Raw genomic sequence first — 19279 nt, 5'->3', positions numbered from 1 at the left:
ATCTTACTGTATTTACTAAATTTTTAAAAGAGACTGTACAGTTCTTAGGTTACAATTACTGGTAGGTTATATATAACCCTCCCCCCCCTTTATCTGAGGGTCATAGAAAATTCCATGATTTTTTTGCTCAAACCTGCCTAGACATATCTATGAGATCAACTTATGGACTGTCTGGTCCCCTAGGACCTACTCAGATTTCCACCAGCTCTTTTGCTTAACAGGACACGTCAGGCTTAGGACAGAGTTATAGGATTTGGTAGCTACCACTGCCACTGAAATCTGCCACTGTCCTGCCCCCAATCTGCTGCCCCCAATCTGTCCTGATCCACCCCCACAGTCAGCAAAAATATGGTGGCAGACACATTGTAGGGCACTGTCAGCAGCATGCAGCTTTCTGGGGTTGCACTGGGGGCAGCTTTCCACAGACCAGTGGAGATTCTGCCACAATGGTGTAACGAATGGATAGGATTGGACCATAAGAAAAGAAAGGGGATTTTTCATTTAAAAATAGTTCACTGGGGGTGCTGGAGAATGCCCTTGGAACCCAAACTGTGATGGGGCAGACCACTAAAGCCCTCCTACCCTTACCAGGGTTTTACCCAACTTCACTCCCCCCCCCCCGTATTTAAAGTTAAAGCTAACATCTCATTGGGTTTAATTGTGCTATAAAGTGCATGGTAACTAGGCCCCGAGAGTTGTATCCTAAGTTGTTGAGCCACTAATAGAAGAACATCTATTTGTGCCAGGAGGGAGGGGTGATTCTTGCCAGTCTCCTGGCCCTCCCTTTGCATTGCCTTTACAGAAACTGCCCCTGCATGTTGGAGGATCCTATGGAACCAGAAAAAAAACTTGGCAGGGTGCCTGAAACAGAAAGGAGGCGAGGGTTGACAAAAATCACATGCACCCTTGTGCAAACAAATGCTCTTCCATGCATGGAAAATAACTTAAGATACAGCCCTAAATTTCGGGGGGGGGGGGGGTGGCTAAGCTTTTCAAGTCTTTCACTTGAAAATGAAGTGGTTAATTGTGTATACTAGATACCATTTGATGAAGACGAAGTGGCCTTAGGTACACCACTGCCAGAACTGCAACATGTGAAAGACCCTTCAAAAGATGGTCCCTATCTTGCAGAAATAGTCAGCAGACACTCGAAAGGGCAAATAAACAAATTATAGAAGTGCAGGGACAGGATACTTGCTTTCTCAGCCCAATCAAGCTCCACCCTACAAAGCTCATTCTTGTCTTGCTTTTTTGTTTCCTTTTTGTAATTAAGAGACTCCTCCTGCAGACAGGCAATCCTGATGGAGAATTGTCCCTTACTATTACATGCATCACCTGCTACCACACAACTGCTCCAGCTTCCGAGCTGGCACCAACAAAGTAACCCAAGGGAAAGTCACCTTCACAAGCCCAAACAGCTAACAGAACTTAGCCTTTTTTTAGGTTGGCCTTTGTCCTTCAGACAGGTGTGTCACTGTTACTTTGCGGAGTCTGAACCTTCATTTTAAAAGTGTCTCTTGAGCAGTGCAGTCCTAACTTGTGCTGGAACAGGCAGGCCGGCGGGTCTACACTGTATCCCGTGCAAGTTTGGGGCTGGCTGAGGCTCAGCCCAAGGCAAGGGGAAACTTTTCACCTTACCCTGAGGAGATCCACAGTGGCCCCAATGGGTCTACTTGGATCTGTGCTACCTGATGGCGCAGAACAGAGCAACCAGGAGCCACTTCGCGCTACCCGGGAATGGGGACTAGGATCCGGCATAACTGCCAGATCCTGGCACTGCTCTCGTTCCCAGTCCACCTGCCCTCCCCTCACCCTGAAACACCTCCTCCCCACCTACCACCCGCCTCCCAGACCCCCACAGCTGCCAAGCTAGGCCAGTGCGGACATACCTTCTACTGTTCAGTGGCGTCACTAGGATTCGCGTCACCCGGTGCGGGAGGCCAGAGCGTCATAGTATGCAGTGGGCGGGACAATGCCCCAGGTGGTAGGCGTGGTGATGTGCCATAGCCCCACCCCCACTGGTTTTTTGGCTGTACCTTTTGTTAGAACACGGATATTTCAATGTGGTTTGTTTCATTGCATTCTGCATGAAATTACACATTGATTGATATATAACATGATGGTATTATTCCTCCAAACTCTGATTTTAGTGATTTTGGTCACTAGTGGTGTCACACACACACACACCCCCAGGGTGTCAGCTTACTAACACCTTATTGCAGCAGTTCTCAAACATTTAGCACTGGGACCCACTTTTTAGAATGACAGTCTGTCTTGGACCCATTGGAAGTGATGTCATGGCCAGAAAAGACATCATCAAGCAAATTAAAATAAATAATTATAAATAATTAAATTAGAATACAAGAAATAATTAAATAAGGGGGAGCCAGTCCTGTTCCATCAAGTGAATCTACTCTGGAGTAAGTCCTATTGTGGTCAATGGGGCTTACTCTCAGGAAAGTGCAGGTAGGATTGCAGCCTCTGAGCCCAATCCTATGCATGTCTACTCTGAAGTAAGTTCCATAGTGGTCAATGGGGCTTACTCTCAGGAAAGTGCAGGTAGGATTGCAGCCTGTGAGCCCAATCCTATGCATGTCTACTCTGAAGTTAGTCCCATAGTGGTCAATGGAGCTTACTCTGTAGCCTGCCTACCTCTAGTGGCTGAATGTGGTATATACTGAAGCTTGCAGACCCAGAAGTGCTCTTTAAAGCTATTTTTAGCCCTGAGAGGCTTGGAAACTGTGCAGTTTTGCCGCACAAAGGTAGGAAACCTGATTTCCGCACGCTTTGTTTCTATTTAAAAACATTTAAACTGGGACCCCGGCATCAGCAGTGAGTCAAATCCGTGGATGCTGGGGTCAAATTGTATCATTGCCAGATTCACAAATGTGCATAATGCATAATTCTGTGTCTTCCTGATCCAAATATGGTCACTTTTAGTGAGACTTCTCACAGTTTTTTTCAGATGCAACAGAGTGCAAAGAATCAGCCAGGGCACAACCCTTTCCACCCCTGACATGCTTTCTCCCCTCCCTGGTTTCTGCCCCATTTCTCCCACCCCATTACTCCCCCCTTGCAAGCTTCCCTACACTCCCATGTGGAGCCGGGGGCTGGAATGGGCCACTGCTGCTGCAGTCATTTTGGATGGCAGATCAGAAATGGCCACCGGTGGCCCACTCTTCACAGCACTGTAATGCAGTGGTTCACAAACTAGACAGCTGCAGAAACCAGCTGGGGAGCTGTGGAATCCTCCCAAAAAAACCGCCACCTTGTATGCAATGTATAGCCCTAATGGGGAGCCACAGCCAATGGCCCAGTAGGTCAAGAGAGCTGCCAGTTGAAAAAGTTTGGGAGCCAATGCTGTAAGGCCTTTGCAATGTCATATCTAGTGTTACAACATCGCTACCAACCCAAAAGGATTGGACCATTAGTAGGTGACTCACAGCCCCTAACCTCTGGGCTGTATTGTGGCTGCATCAGACTGGAAAATTGGTTAGGTCTGGGCTAAATGTTATTTGTTCAGCACCCATCTTGGGACCACTTCTCTGAATAATCTGACAAAAATAAACAGACAAAATCTGCAGGGAAAAATTGTTTTTAAAATGTTAAAAACGGTTTCAGAATTAGGGCCATGCATTTGACAAACAAGTGGAAAGTTGTGACTGAGCATGGGGAGGAGCTATGTTATCTGCCATTAGTTGGGTCACAAACCTTATCCAATCAGTGCCTATTCAACTCACAGAGCCACATTCCACACTGCAACAGAAATGAATAGGTCATCTGGGGAGAGAAAAGTGCATGTGCCCACGTCCAAAAAATTCTTGACCCATAATAATATTCAGAACATTGCTCAGAAAGCAAAATATGCGCAAAATTTGAGCCTGGCTTGAGGTTAAGATGTCTGACTTGAATGCTACAAATAAAAGAAATTTGTGTGCTTTTAATGCCTGCAAAAGTAACAAAATAAAGGTTTGCACAAAGCCCTTAGACTGCAAGATTTGAGCAAATTTCGCATCTGAGGAACACTGTACTATCAAATCACTTAAAATAGTTTTGAAAAGCCAGTTTGGGTATCTGTCATTTATGCACCAACATCTAGGCAGCAGGACTGCCTGAAACAGGGAGATTCTAATGAGAAATAAAGTCATACGCTTACTGTGTTATCAACTAGAAAAATCTGCTTGATTTAACAATCATAGCTGTCATTCCACCAATTGTTCACCCTTCTTTGCTTCCTACTCTCTGTAATCCACCACAGCTTTGTGCACAAAACTGAGAACTGCTGAGCAAAATAAAGCCACAAAGCAACAGCTTTAGCTCTGCTCCAGAACGATCAACTCAGCCAGGAAGTGTTTTATGCCTGACTTTTGTACTGCAAATAAAAACTGAACCATGTTCTCTTAAATGTTCTGTTCTACTACAAAATAATGGGATCCACTGAAACTCAAACAGTGTAATATGTATGTATGTGTTTTCCTCATGTTATATGTCCAGTTGATGAAACTGGTATAAACTACGAGTATATTGGTCCCATACCCCAACACATATGTTTTGTATTATTGGGGGGTTGATAAAATAGATCTGGAAAACAAGAAGCTGATGGAACATACCAAGATCCAGGTCTACAGAGCTTGCATCCTGAGTACACTTCTGTACTGCAGCGAGTCGTGGACTCTTCACTCACAACAGGAGAGGAAACTGAACGCTTTCCAAATGCGCTGCCTCCGACACATCCTCGGCATCACCTGGCAGGACAAAGTTCCACAGTCCTGGAACGTGCTGGAATCCCTAGCATGTATGCACTGCTGAAACAGAGACGCCTGCGTTGGCTCGGTCATGTCATGAGAATGGATGATGGCCGGATCCCAAAGGATCTCCTCTATGGAGAACTCGTGCAAGGAAAGCGCCCTACAGGTAGACCACAGCTGTGATACAACGACATCTGCAAGAGGGATCTGAAGGCCTTAGGAGTGGACCTCAACAAGTGGGAAACCCTGGCCTCTGAGCGGCCCGCTTGAAGGCAGGCTGTGCAGCATGGCCTTTCCCAGTTTGAAGAGACACTTGGCCAGCAGTCTGAGGCAAAGAGGCAAAGAAGGAAGGCCCATAGCCAGGGGGACAGACTGCACTTGCTCCCAGTGTGGAAGAGATTGTCACTCCCAAATTGGCCTTTTCAGCCACACTAGACGCTGTTCCAGAACCACCATTCAGAGCGCGATACCATAGTCTTTTGAGACTAAAGGCTGCCAACATAAAATAGATCTTCAAAAAATAAATTGTTTAGGAACACCGAGTTGGTGGTAGGTGTCCTCAAAGCCATTACTTGAACAAGGTAAATCAAGTTGACTAGCCCAGACCCTGCACTTCAGCATCATGCACTGATGTCACTAGGGGAGTGTGTGGGGGGGGTGCAGGCCACACCGGGTGACGCGCCGGGGGGGTGATGCGCTGTGGGGGCAGGACGCACTAACTTCACGGCTTTCGGAGCTACCCCATCGTGTCATACACCGTTGGATGCAGAATGTTCAGTGGAGTGCGATGCACAAAACAGAATTGAAATCGCTCCTTTTGTTCAAAGGTTATGGCCAAAAAACCAGAAAGAAACAAATGCATGGAGCCCTATGGAAAGTGAAAGTGAGCCGTATCACGCGTTTACTCGCAAGCAGGCGTTCTTACCATAGTCCGTCGGAAAGGGCAGGCAGAGAGGAATCCAACACCACCACAATGGTCCTGATTCAATAAATGCAGCCCCCCAAAAACACAAGAAGGAGGCCCCTACCTCCTCCCAGCTGCGTCTATTGAGCCCGAAACGAAGCCAAGTGGCCGCATTTACTCACGAGTAGGCGAACTTGCCTTAGTCCAGGCAAGGACTGAGAGGACTCGGGGCAGGTTGAGAGGACTCCAAGGTTGGTCCTGATCCAATGAATGCAGCCCCCCAAAACACAAAAGGGAGAATGAGGTCCCTCCCTCCCAGCCCTATGGAAAGCAAAGCAGCCTCACGGTCACATTTACTCGCGAGTAGGCAGACGAGCCTTGGCTGGTGGTCAGGCCAGGCAAAGGGGAATGTGAGGACACCAGAAGAGTCCTGATCCGATGGAGCTGAAGCTCAGCATATGTTCCAGAAGGCAGCCACTCTCCCCCCCCCACCCACCCACTAAAAAGGACAAAAAAAGAGGCTTGAGTTGATAAGGGGAAAGTTTTCTATTTTGCACTTGCAAAGCCAGGTGGGTCTTTATATTGATGTGCCTGCAATAGAAGAACTTTAAACTGGGCACTGGGGAGGGCTGAAGATCTCACTGATTCTTTTTGGGGGGTTGTTATTGTAAGCAGACTACAGAGTAAGCTCCATTGACCACTATGGGACTGACTTCAGAGTAGACATGCATAGGATTGGGCTCACAGGCTGCAATCCTACCCACACTTTCCTGAGAGTAAGCCCCATTGACCACTAGGGGACTTACTTCAGAGTAGACATGCATAGAATTGGGCTCAGAGGCTGCAATCCTACCCACACTTTCCTGAGAGTAAGCCCCATTGACCACTATGGGACTTACTTCAGAGTAGACATGCATAGGATTGGGCTCACAGGCTGCAATCCTACCCACACTTTCTTGATGGTAAGCCCCTTTGACCACAGTAGGACTTACTTCAGAGTAGATTCACTTGGTGGAGCAGGACTGGCTCTCCCTTATTTAATCATTTATTTTATTTTAATTTAATTATTTATAATTATTTATTTTAATTTGCTTGATGATGTCACTTCTGGCCATGACATCACTTCCAATGGGTCCTGGACAGACTGTCATTCTAAAAAGTGGGTCCCAGTGCTAAATGTTTGAGAACTGCTGCAATAAGGTGTTAGTAAGTTGACACCGGGGTGTGTGTGTGTGTGTGTGACACCACTAGTGACCAAAATCACTAAAATCAGAGTTTGGAGGAATAATACCATAATGTTATACATCAATCAATGTGTAATTTCATGCAGAATGCAATGAAACAAACCACATTGAAATATCTGTGTTCTAACAAAAGGTACAGCCAAAAAACCAGTGGGGGTGGGGCTATGGCACATCACCACGCCCACCACCTGGGGCATTGCCCCACCCACTGCATGCGGTGACGCGCAGGCCTCCTGCACCGGGTGACACGAATCCTAGTGACACCACTGGCATCATGCTTTCAATGTACTTTGCATGTCACCCCTCCAAATGTGCCTATCTCTGTTCCCTCCTTCCAACCCCCACTTCTGCCACCTGTGGTTTCAAAAAACAGAGGAAGCAGGAAAGGAGGAGGATTTCTTCAGTCTAGAAAAAAGGCACGAGGGGCAACATGACTGAGATGTACAAAATTATGCAGGGGGTATAATAGAGGGATGTTCTTTTCCCTCTCACACAACACCAGAACCAGGGGGCATCCATTAAAATTGAGTGTCAGGGGAATTAGAACAGACAAAAGAGAATACTTTTTTTACCCAGTGAGTAATAAATCTGTGGAACTCCATGCCACATGGTGTGATGATGGCATCTGGCCTAGATGCCTTTAAAAGGGAATTGGACAGATTTTTAGAAGAAATGTCCATCATGGGTTTCAAGTCATCATAGCAACCTTCTAGTTTTAGAAATAGGCTACCTCAGAATGCCAGGTGCAAGAGAGTGGCAACAGGATGCAGGTATCTTATTGTTGCCTTGTGTGCTCCTGAGGCATCTAGGAGTCAGTGTGCGATACAGGAAGCTGAACTAGATGGGCCTTTGGCCTCATTCAGTGAATCTCTTCTTATGTTCTTATGCTGCCACTATCTTGGTTGGAAAAAAAGGTTTTCACAGAGGGAGAAGGACAGCACCTGCCCACTTGCCTATGCCTGCTGTCACCGCTAAGAAAGCAAAAATTTAAAAAGGGGGTGGGCAAGAGTCCACCTGCCCAACCCAAGGCAGCAAAAAAAAATTTTTACAGAATGAGATGGTGGCAAAAGAATAAGAATAGGGTTTGTGAATTTGGCATGCTGTGCACTGAGGGAGGAAAAGAACATTGGTTGGAGGGACAGCACCTTGCCCTGGAGCTCAGGGGCTACACCCCCCCCCACCCACCCCCCCACATCCCTGGAGATCATAAGAAGGAAGAGTGACTTACTGTATATTTCTGGCATACTTTGCTCTTCAGTATAGTGACAGCTGCTGGGGAGAGCGAATGGCTTCAGCAGTCACTGGAGTGCAAGCACATGACAACGGAAACTGGGCCAAGAGGCACCTTTCAAAGTGGCCTGTCTTTTATTAGTAGGGAGAGAGCAACTGTTCCTATTCACCCTGGCATGCAGTCCTTCCCAGTGACTGTCGCTGGTGCTTCTATTTCTTTTTAGACTCTGAGCCCCTTTAGGGCAGAGAACCACGTTCTGATTCGTTTTGCTATGCAAGCCGCTTTGAGAACATTTTTGGTGAAAAACGGAATATAAAGATGCTAAATGATCGTAACAGCACTACTATACATTTATCATACTTGTTCCCTATCCTTCCTCCAAGGAGCCAAGGGTGGAACGCATGTGAGTTACCTGGTTTCAGTCTCACAGCCATCCTTTGAAACAAGTTCCACAGGTAGCGAATGGCTAAAGATCACCGAGAGCCCAATCCTATCCAATTTTTTCAGGGCTAGTGCAGCAGTGCCTAGGGGGTGTATGCTGCATCCTATGGTGGGGAGGCAGTCACAGAGGCCTCCTCAAGGCGAGGGAATATTTGTTCCCTTGCCTCTGGGCTGCATTGCGGCTGCACTAGTACAGGAAAGTTGGATAGGATTGGGCACTCAGTGAGCTTAACCTCTGAACAGAGATTTGACTTGTGAACAGAGAATTGTATTCTTAAGCCAAGGAAAGAATGCTGTTATTGACATCCTAGGACAAGCAGTGGTCTCGGAGCAGGATCAGAGTCATAATTACCAAGAAGCACGAAGAAGTTCTGAAAATCCTGCTCTACTGGTTTTTGTGACTAAACAGAGGACTGCAGAACTCTACTGCCCTATAATGAATGTGGAGAGTGAACGTGATGAATTTACAAGGTACAAAGCAATTAACTTCAGATTACTCTGATTTTGCAAGTTTCTTGGCTGAGTTTACAGAGATATTTAAAATGCAGTGTTTATCCTAGATCATGAATTATGCATATTTGTGAATCTGGTAACAATACAATTTGACCCCAGCATCCACGGATTTGACTCACTGAGGGTGCTGAGGTCCCAGTTTAAATGTTTTTAAATAGAAACAAAGCGTGCGGAAATCAGGTTTCCTACCTTCGTGCGGCAAAACTGCACAGTTTCCAAGCCTCTCAGGGCTAAAAATAGCTCTAAAGAGCACTTCTGGGTCTGCAAGCTTCAGTATATACCACATTCAGCCACTAGAGGTGCTGGATGCAATACAATGGAATGGAAAGGTAGGAAATCAAATTTTCATGTGCTTTGTTTCTATTTAAAGACATTTAAACTGAAATCCAGATACCTGTGGATTTTGGTATCCATCAGGGGTTCCCAAATGAAAGCCCCGCAGATATTGAGATGAAATCTGTACTTTTATGGACAGCTATAGCTTTTAATGTCCACTGGAATCTTTGTCAAAATTGAGGAATCTCATGAATTTTCCAGGAAAAACATATATGAAGACCACAGGAAGATACACAGGAGACTTAGGGCCCAATCCTATCCAATGTTCCAGTGCCAGTGCAGCCGTGCCAGTGGAGCATGTGCTGCATCTTGTGGTGGGGAAGCAGCCACAGAAGCCTCCTCAAGGTAATGGAACATTTGTTCCCTTACTTCAGAGCTGCATTGTGGTTGCACCAATGCTGGGAAGTTGGATAGGATTGGGCCCTGAGTCAGTAGGTATAGGTCAGTCTTTCCTAGCTGTTCCTGGAGATGCCAGAAACCTTTTGCATGCAAAGCAGCTCTCCTACCAAGCAAAAGCCTCTTCCAAGAAGATGTATAGATTATTGTTCTTTAAAAGAACTTTCCTGGAAAAGTAATGTACATTCCTCTAGCAGCAGTGGACCTCCTCAGCCCCGTGCCTGGGGCAAAGGTCCGCAATGGTGCCCCCAACAGGCTGTCATCACCCCACCATGAAAATCCACACCACCCCCACTCACCTGAGGCTCACAGAGCCTTGTGTGACCTGGGCCCGCATCAGGGAAGCCTTTCTGAAGTTCCCCAACACTATAAACTGTGCTTCCGGAAAACCGGAAGCACAGTTTCTGACCCTGTTGGGAGCCTCAGAGAGGCTTCCAAGGGGTCCTAGAGGCTTGCACCTGGGGCATTTGCCTCAACGGACCTAATGGTAGGTCGGCAACTGTTTGGAAAACTCTAGTTGTTACTGTGGGGGTGGGGCTCATTTACATGTCTGCCTCTAGGTGTACATTGCTATGAGAATGGGCTTCCGCTTCATGGTCTGCCATGAACTCACCAGGTGGCCTAAGGCAAGTCAAGGTCTCTCCCAGCCCTGTCCCACTTCACTCTACTGTCTGCACTGTGGATATAATTCATTTTTCTGCCTTATCCTGATGCTAGAGAAAATAGCTTGGCGAGTCCATTTTATCTTTTTCCATAACCTTGACTCACATTCCTCCATTATACAAATAACTTAATCAAAAAGCTACAATAGGGGTTTTTCGCATTGCACAAAACTTCCATGATATTTTAAAAGATCTGAAAAGTTTCTGTAGACTGCTTCGGAAAGCCAGGTATTACCATAATTAGATTCAGAATGTTAAAGACTACCTCTGTCTTTTTTTATTTATATAAATGTATATATGTAACCTGACACATCCACAAAATTCTTTAAATGCACACCTAGATTAAAATGCAAATACAGTGTAAAACTCATGTACAGTATAGCCTTCGGAACAACAAAATTCTCAACATAATACAATACCGGTCACAGACAATTCTGAAATATTATGTAATGCATTTTTAATATAATTTGTTTCTGCTTTTGTTCCTCCTTTGTAATATAATTTGCACCTTTCTTATAAACAGTAAGAAAACAATACAGTATCCTTCCTTCATATTTTTTTTAAAAATTGATATTCAAAACTACTTCCACAGAAAAAATGTGTTTTGTGGAGGTGTTGCAAATTCTTTGGAAAGACTGCCATCTTGTGTTGTATCCACAGCATTACTGCAGCAACTATTGTAATGGTAGGTAGGCCCCTAATCCAGAGGTGCTTCTGGGAACTTAAGTGGGAGCTGAGAAGTTAAACTGCTTTATTCTGTTAATAATAATGAAAAAGCTATTATTGGTAGTATTAGTATGACAGTGCCATCAGTGTTCCTGAAGTATTTCTGAGTCCCTGCCCCCAAGTTTGCAGTGAAAAATAAACAATGGAATAGAGAAGATGCAATGAATACAGGAACACTTCTATTTCATTTAGCCTTGGACACTAGAGTACCTGAAGGGGGATCAGGGGGTACCAGTGCTCCCGGCACTGGTAAATGAACTGGGTAAATGCCCCAAGTGCGGAGCCTCATGCACCTGCAGAAGCCTCCCCGAGGCTCCCGACACGGTCGCACACTGTGCTTCCAGTTTCTGGTTCCCAGTGTTTGAATATAGGAAGCAGAGGAGAGTGATACATTATGTGGTGGAGATACAGGATTATGGTGGGTGAGATGATAATCAGGAGTTGGGAAGCAATAAGGTTAAGGGTGCATGTAGAAGGGTAAGATGACAACAGGATCGCTTGTCAAGTGGGATGAGGAAAGAGGAGACTTTTGAGAGAAGTGTAGGAGAAGAGAGAGAGGAGAGAAAAAGTTGGGGAGATTTGTAGACAAATTAGAGCAGAGAGTTTCGGTTTTGTCACTGAAGAAAGCAAAGCCTTCAGCAATTAGAAAGGCTTTACTGAGGGCACCAAAAGATAAAGAAGAAGCACTGCAGATTCCTAGTTGTTGTGGATCCAGTAAATATTGTAATATTTCTTAGCCAGATCACAAAGGAGAAGAGGACAAAAATCAGCCATCTCTTGTTCTTCTCAAGAGGCATTCACATGCAAGAGGGCAGCAGGAATGGAGATAGAAAATGGAGTACGTGCACCAGGGCTGGGGATTATTGGGGAAACTATACTGTGAGGAGAATAAGGCAAAGAAGTCAAAAGATGAGAACAGGGATGAGTGGAAACTTCAGAGTCTAAGGCGCCAGAAGGAAGGACAATGCTTCCAAGAAAGCCACTGAATCAATAGACTGCATGCCACCAAAGAGCCAGACTGTGGGAGAGGTGAACTATGTGCAATGTTGAAAAATAAGTGATTTCAGAAACTCATGAAATTAAACAATGATAGGTGAGCCCAGCGTGACTTGACTCGAGTTGAGTCATGGGTCTCTTCCCCACAACTTGACTCAAAAACGAGTTCTAATGGACAGATTTCCAAGTCACGCAGAGTGTTTTGGCAACTCAAAAAGACTTGAGTGACGAGTCTTTCCCTTTAAAAAGCCAGCCGCAGCTCCATGGAAAAAAAAATAGAGCTGCTGTTGGGGGGGGGGGTGTTTCAGAGTTCTCTTCAAACACTCCCCTACTGTCCCAATCCCATCTGTAAACAAGGCAGGTGGGGGTGGGATGGACTATGTGAGAGCAGGGACAGAAGCAGCAAGAGGGAGGAAGGTCACGTACAGCAGTTGGGTGGCTTACCAGTATGAGCCAATCCTGATCGACTCAGAAATAGTTCCATTGCTGTCAGCCATTCAATAAACCTGCTGGAGTCATCCCATTTCTCCAGGATGGCTAGGAACTGTCTCCCGCCCCTGCCCCCCTGCCATCTCCCCTCACCTGTCCAGGGGAAAAAAAAACTTTGTCCAATGAAGATGAATGCCCAGCTTCTGGATCAGCGCATGAGGTCTTTCAGGCGACATGGAAGCAGCACAACTGCATCAGAGTTGCAAACAACAATCCCAAGCCATGTTGGGCAACACAACCCCATGGCAGTTCCAAGTCAGTAGCCCCAGGACGCAAGTGTTTGCCCGAGTTATTGATACTCGTGACTTGAGTCTGCGCAAGTCAGTGAAAAACTTGTGGTTTTACAAGTCAAATCACTTGACTCGAGTTCCCGTCCCTGATAAACAACATTTCTTATGTTTCATTTCTGATCTTCCTTGCTCACGTGCTTAAAGGTAATTGTTTAGAAGAGCAAACGTTCAACGTGAGGTTGCCAACTATTCAACTGGCCCTTGTAGTTATACATCAATAGCAACTTAATGTACAGATGTACAACAGATAATAATGTTTACTGCATACTGTGAAAGTCTTCGCCTGCTGATTTCTGCACATCAGGCTATTGTCAGAGCCACAAGATAAGGCCAGACTGGTCTGATTTTTCTTGGTCAGTTGGCAGTTCTACCTCTACACCTTTTCACTGACTATGCATAAAGAAGTTCACTGTATAGTAATTATGCTTTTTTATATAATATAGTTATGGGGAGCCCTGTGAAAGGAAAGAGGTGCTGCACATTGCAACCACATGCGTGCACACACAAAGCTTTCAGGGAGAAAGAGAAAATAATGTTTTGCAATTATAGTCCACAGCTGCTGCAATTCCAATATGCTTGCTATACACAGGTGCAGCTATTATGACAATGAATAGTACGTATTAAAGGTGCCATCTATAGGGGTAATAATATGAGGGTTTAAAAGGTATTTCCATTTGAAGCCTGATGTTAGGAGGGGGAAAAAAGATGTAAAATAAAAAGATGGCAATTCACAGCCAGCCCTGATGAGTCAGCTGCTGCTTAGAAACAGGCAGGTTTCAAAGATGTCTCAGGCACTGGGACATTAGCCCAGCAGGTGGAAGCATTGAATGGTTCAGAGGTGATCCATTTTAGCATCCAAAGGAGAGGGGACAGAAAAAAACACCAAACAAGCCATAATCAGTCCTACCAAAGAAATACTGTGTTAAAGAAGAGCTGGGCAGCATCACACACCACTACCCAGATCACGCCATGGTCAGGGTGATCTGCCATTCACACTGCCATTCTCACCTTCTGGGGCAGATAGAGGGTCTGCAGGGCTTCATTTGGGGTACCTCATCAGGGTCCTCGTTTTCAATGCCAGGCCTTGACTATAGAGAAGGGTGGCCAAACTGTGGCTCACGAGTCACATGCTGCTCTTTGAAGTATAATGTGTGGCTTGTGGAAATAGGATGGCTGAGCTCCTTTTTGATATAAAAGGTAAATAAATTTTTGAGATTTAAAATTATTTACCAGGTGTAAACTGAAAGACCATTAGATTAAAATGCAATTACTTAAATGCAATTTAATCAGATTAAAATGCAAGCTTAATGTAGCTCTCAAACACCTCTCTTGCAGCTCTCAAACATCTGAAGTTTATTGTATATAGCTGTTACATTAAGCAAGTTTAGCCACTCTCTCTGCTACAGAGAGTACCCTCACATTGAAAGCAATTAGATAAATTAGAGGTAAAAGGTAGATATAGCTTGCCATGCATGCATGAGAAAAGATGCACGAGGAAAAATTCCCTCTCTTTTGCTGCTATCAAAGGGGTCTTGTGTTCTGCATCTAGTTATCCTTCATCAGGGAGAAACCACAACAGGCCTTACTCTGAAGATATTAAAAATAATCTTGGGATCAGGATTTGGAAATCCTACAGAGAGCCAGAGATAGCACTGGGCTAGAAGGGCCCTCAATGGGGATAATAATACCTTATTTGTGAGGATTCTGTATGGGACTGCTGGCCCTAAATTTAGAGACCTGGAGTTCAGAAGTATGTCAGGTACTCAAGTGTTCTCATGGATTGTTTTGAACCTGGGCCAAGAAAGCAAGCAGGTCATGGCTGTGAACACTGACAGCAAACTGAAAAGACAGTTAACCACACAGCATCACACAGTCTGCAAAGCTATTCTCAGGATTCATGGTAAGTCCCAGTTCACCAGAGCAGGCAGAGCAAAAGCCCTTTAAAGAGACCTGAAAATTGAAAGAAACATTCAAAAGAATTTGAAACATCACAGGACGCCAGCATAATGAAAAGAAAATTGGCTAGTGCAACATGGTGCTGGAATAGTCAGCTGAGTGCAAGGAAAGCAACTGGACAGAAGCAAACCAGCAAAATTGGGCTTTCTGAAAGAGAATATAATACATAAAGTTGCCAACTGACCATAAAAACCAGACCGACCTTTAGAGGTCTTTACAGCAGTCATATCTCTAGAATTCAGCAGGTTAAGATTTTCACTGTATGAATAACACACATTATTGCCCGCTGAATCCTGCACATCAAACTATAGTTAAGGCATAGCTGCAGTGGTCTGTTGAAAAGTTGGCAACCTAGCAAAATGGCAGCATTTTATTGCTAAAGGGACCAAAATATAAGAAATCTAGAAGACAACAAGAGTGTGTGTTTCTGTTTGAATAATATGTAGTCAAATACAACAGTGTAGTGTATAATGGACACTAAACAAGAATGCTACTATTATTACTTCAGTTCTTTGGAACAAATGCATAACAGACAGACAGACAGAAAAAAAGCTCTCCTGGATCAGTCCACAGGTCCATCAGATCCCACATTCTTTTTCCCACAGTGGCCAGCCAGATGTTGTCCCCCAAGAGGGTCCCACAAGCAGAATATGATGGCAATAGTCTGCTGCCCGCCCGCCCACCCACCCACCCTGCAAGCAGCTGTTAGTGAATATAAGGCTCCTCCTAGCTATCTTTTCTAGCAGCGGGAGATAGATGTCTTCTCCAGAGATCTGTATAACTCCATTAAAAACCATCTGAACTACTGGCCAGCACCACATACCCTTAGCACTTTTCTATCTAGCCTTCTCTCATTCAGGCTGCATAAAGCCTGACCACGTGGGTAGATTTATTTCCATTCTTGCCCATGCATATTTGAGTACAGTGAGAATTCACACATTGTAGTAAAGTACAGAAGGTTTAAGATGGGGTGAAATTTAATCTTGAATAAATATCTCGCAGCAGGCTATATTAGTAATGCTTAGCATTTGTATTATCCTGTTCAGTGTGAAAAGCAACTTGCACGTCTTCTGAGGTCATGCCAGAGGCAAGATGGGAAGTCCTGGTTCACAGTCCAGCCTTTTAACTTTGAGGCTTGTCCTCTTTTCATGGACAAAGCTGAGAAGGCATCTCTGAGACTAGGAATTGCCTGGGCCAGTGGTTCTCAAATGTCTTCACCCAGTGGTTCCCTTGTAGGGTGACCAAATATAATGGAAGACAGAGTGCCTATACCTTTAACCCTTGTACAGAAGAGGGAATTTTGGCAGGTGCAGCTTTTTTAAACCCTTCCATGTTGAGGTGCACCTGCCAAAATTCCCTTTTCTGTACAAGGGTTAAAGATATAGGCACTCTATCCTCCAATGTATTTGGTCACCCTGCTCCCTTGACTTCCTGGGCCATTGACCATGGCTCCTCCTTAGGGCTACAATCTTATACATTGTATATGCCGTGGGTTTTTCACAAAGTCTTCCTGGTAGAGTTCCCCAGCTCACAGTTTGGTAACCACTGGCCTAGAGGATCAATATTAAGGACTGTGGATGAATGCACCAGAGGACATTTGTCTGTCTTGGGGGTGCAGAGCGAGAGGGAGGGTGGTGAGGTTTGGATAGTCCGACTCCAAGGAATTATAGATGTGTGTGACAAATAAATGAAAGAGTGCTTTCAGACTTGTCTTTCAGGGACTGAGTCTCCTGGGTTTATCACCACATTTCCCCTCCCTCCCACAGGTAGGAAACAAATTAAGCAGTGCTAATATCAACTTACAATACATTCCAGTTTCATCCTTTATTTTTTGCTCTCTCCCCATGCATCATTATCTCTTGCATGCAGTATTTTTTTTTTATCCAAATAATTAAATTATATTCACAAGGACAGTCATTTAATTGGATTTAAATTCCAAATGACTGCAAAAGCAGAGAAATGAGTCACTAGTCCATTCTAATGAGGAGATTTATTAAGGGCCTTTCTCTGACAGACATATAGAACGGGGTTATAAATATTTCATATTCAATTAATTGAATTTTACCCTCTGTCTGTGATGCTGCCCTGAAATGTTAATCTGCGGGGACAAAAAAAAGAGAAGAAAAAAAATCTTAAAGGAGGTAGAAGAATTTGATCATCGTCACAGAAACATCACACACATGCACACCAGATATCACAGTGACTTGAAAGCTCCAGTACCCAGGATTTCTGTAGAAGTTGAAGAAATGGCTGCTCGTTAATCAGACCATGACTTTGTAAAATGGATGTAAGGAAAGGATCATTTGACTCTGGCCTACTGCAAATGGATTTATAGGCAGAGCTGCCATGTCAAGCAGCCCTCATTAAATAGGCTTATTTAACTGGACATCCGTCAGAGAGTCCCACTAAAAGAAGCATTGCCAGCTGCTGTTAGGATCAGGTGATGGTCTACTGAGAAAGAGCTTCCCTAGAGGCTTGTCTGGCGCATCTTCATAGCCTTCAGGTACCCAGAGCACAAGCCGATCCATGTCTACTCAGAAGTAAGTCCCATTGTGTCCAATGGGGCTTACTCCCAGGAAAGTGTGTCTATGATTGCAGCCTAAAGCCGAATCCTCACTAATATTTATGACAGTGGAACAGAGGCAAATGGCCATGTGGCAGCGCACACAGCGCTCAGCTAGCAACCATTTTGGAACTGCCGCCGTGGCTCTTCCATACCCTTCATCAAGGCATAGGTAGCATATTAAGCACCTTGGTAGGGCAGAAGTCATTCTGTTGCATAAGATCCTGTCAGTTTATCATTATAAATTTGGAGAGAAGTCTTTGTAAGTCTTTTTAAAAGTATGTATTGCTGAGAAATGTTTGGTTCGGAGAAAGACAATTCAGATCTGTACTGTTGACATGGCAGGTTATTTGAGCAGAATTAGTCTGTCAACTTGCTTTCAAACATATGCTTAATTTTGTAGGAAGATAGCCGCAAATCACACTGTGATGCTCTAGAAAGGCCACATCATCCATTTATTTGGACTAGCTGTTGAGGCACCATTCTAATCTCATAGCAACATCGTAATAACTTGCCACAAAAGACAGCTCTGCCCACGCAGGGATTTTTGGAAGGTGTCCCAGAATACATTCGAAATTCCTTTGAGATCACACAGAAGTGGTTACGTATCTGAAGACACTTTGACAAATCTTTTTGCTTCTTCATGACTGCTGAGAGTACAAACAAACAACATTTTGTGAGAGTTTCTTTTTTAGGGGGGAAAAAGAAGTGACTGTAGGTGGCACCAATTAATTTACAGAAGATTTAAAAAAAAAATTAAATTAACTGCAAATAATTTTGGAATTGCCTGTTGTTACAAATTGTACCTATCAACTCCAGGAGCCAAGGCCAACTGCACACTTTGCAGAAGGCTGTGCTGCGGCCAACAAGATGGTAACTAAAATCTCCTCTAGGACCTTACAACGTGTACTCCTGCTTCATGGGCACATTGCATGATCACTACCCAAAGTCCTCAGTGAATTCAAGCAAAACTAACAACACTCTACATATTCATTTCTGCCCATAAGTTCGCTTCAGTCCACAATCTTTTCACTGACATCTAAAAGGGGGCTGACATTCCCTGGGGGCTGGGGACTGGGGATAAGAATAGGCCCTCAGTTTGCCTGTACTTGTTGTAAGAGGTGACTAAACAGCCACTGGGTAGATGGGACTCGTCAGCCTGGGAAGGCAGCTCATCTGAGAGAAGGAAAACTCTGACCCCAAACCTCCTCTGCCTTGTGGCTACATCCAGTTATGGAAAAGGCTTCAGGAGTCAACCTCGAGGCAAAATCTGGAGCCGGAGTCCCTGAGGCAGTTCATGGCTGAACACAGTCACGTTCTGGCAATTCCTGTGACGCCATTGGAACCAACCGTATTGGCCTCTGCCTTTCCATTGGACCATTTCAGCGACGTGGAGAGGGGGGATTTGCTGCATGGGTAACAGCCCATCCGCCATACCTACTTTACCCAGGCTTCACGCACTGGAGAGGACACTCTGTTCCAGAACCACCATTCAGAGCGTGACACCATAGTCTTCCGAGACTGAAGGATGCCAACAAGAAAAGGGAGTGAAAGGTGTAGCCACAGGAACTGTTAAGGTTTGCCCTGATTGCCGAGCTCCAAGCAGTACCCTAGAATTGTTTGCCTCTCCCATTTTTATCATTCATCCAAGACTTGACAGGTTCATCTGCAGGGCTCCTCATGCCTTATCAGTGCTATTCAACCACTGGTACTAGCATTAGTGGTACTTCGCAGATCAGCAAGTGATACTTGGCCCCACAGCCAGGTCAGGCCAACCAATCAGC

The 19279-nt window shown here is 44.9% G+C and overlaps 1 long non-coding RNA gene across 3 annotated transcripts in view; it reads right to left on the bottom strand.

Moving 5' to 3' along the window:
- Positions 1 to 8204, bottom strand: part of LOC136649342 (uncharacterized) — a 151628-nt gene extending 143424 nt beyond the window's left edge. For all 3 annotated transcript variants that reach the window (XR_010794384.1, XR_010794386.1, XR_010794385.1), the window contains exon 1: positions 8125 to 8204. This is a non-coding gene — a long non-coding RNA (uncharacterized lncRNA). The remainder of the gene's footprint in view (positions 1 to 8124) is intronic.
- Positions 8205 to 19279: the final 11075 nt, after the last annotated feature.

This window comes from Tiliqua scincoides, chromosome 4, assembly GCF_035046505.1.
Source record: "Tiliqua scincoides isolate rTilSci1 chromosome 4, rTilSci1.hap2, whole genome shotgun sequence".
In the NCBI taxonomy this organism is placed as follows: Eukaryota; Metazoa; Chordata; class Lepidosauria; order Squamata; family Scincidae; genus Tiliqua; species Tiliqua scincoides.
Note: the sequence above shows the minus strand (reverse complement) of the source record. Positions and strands in the feature narration are given on the sequence as shown.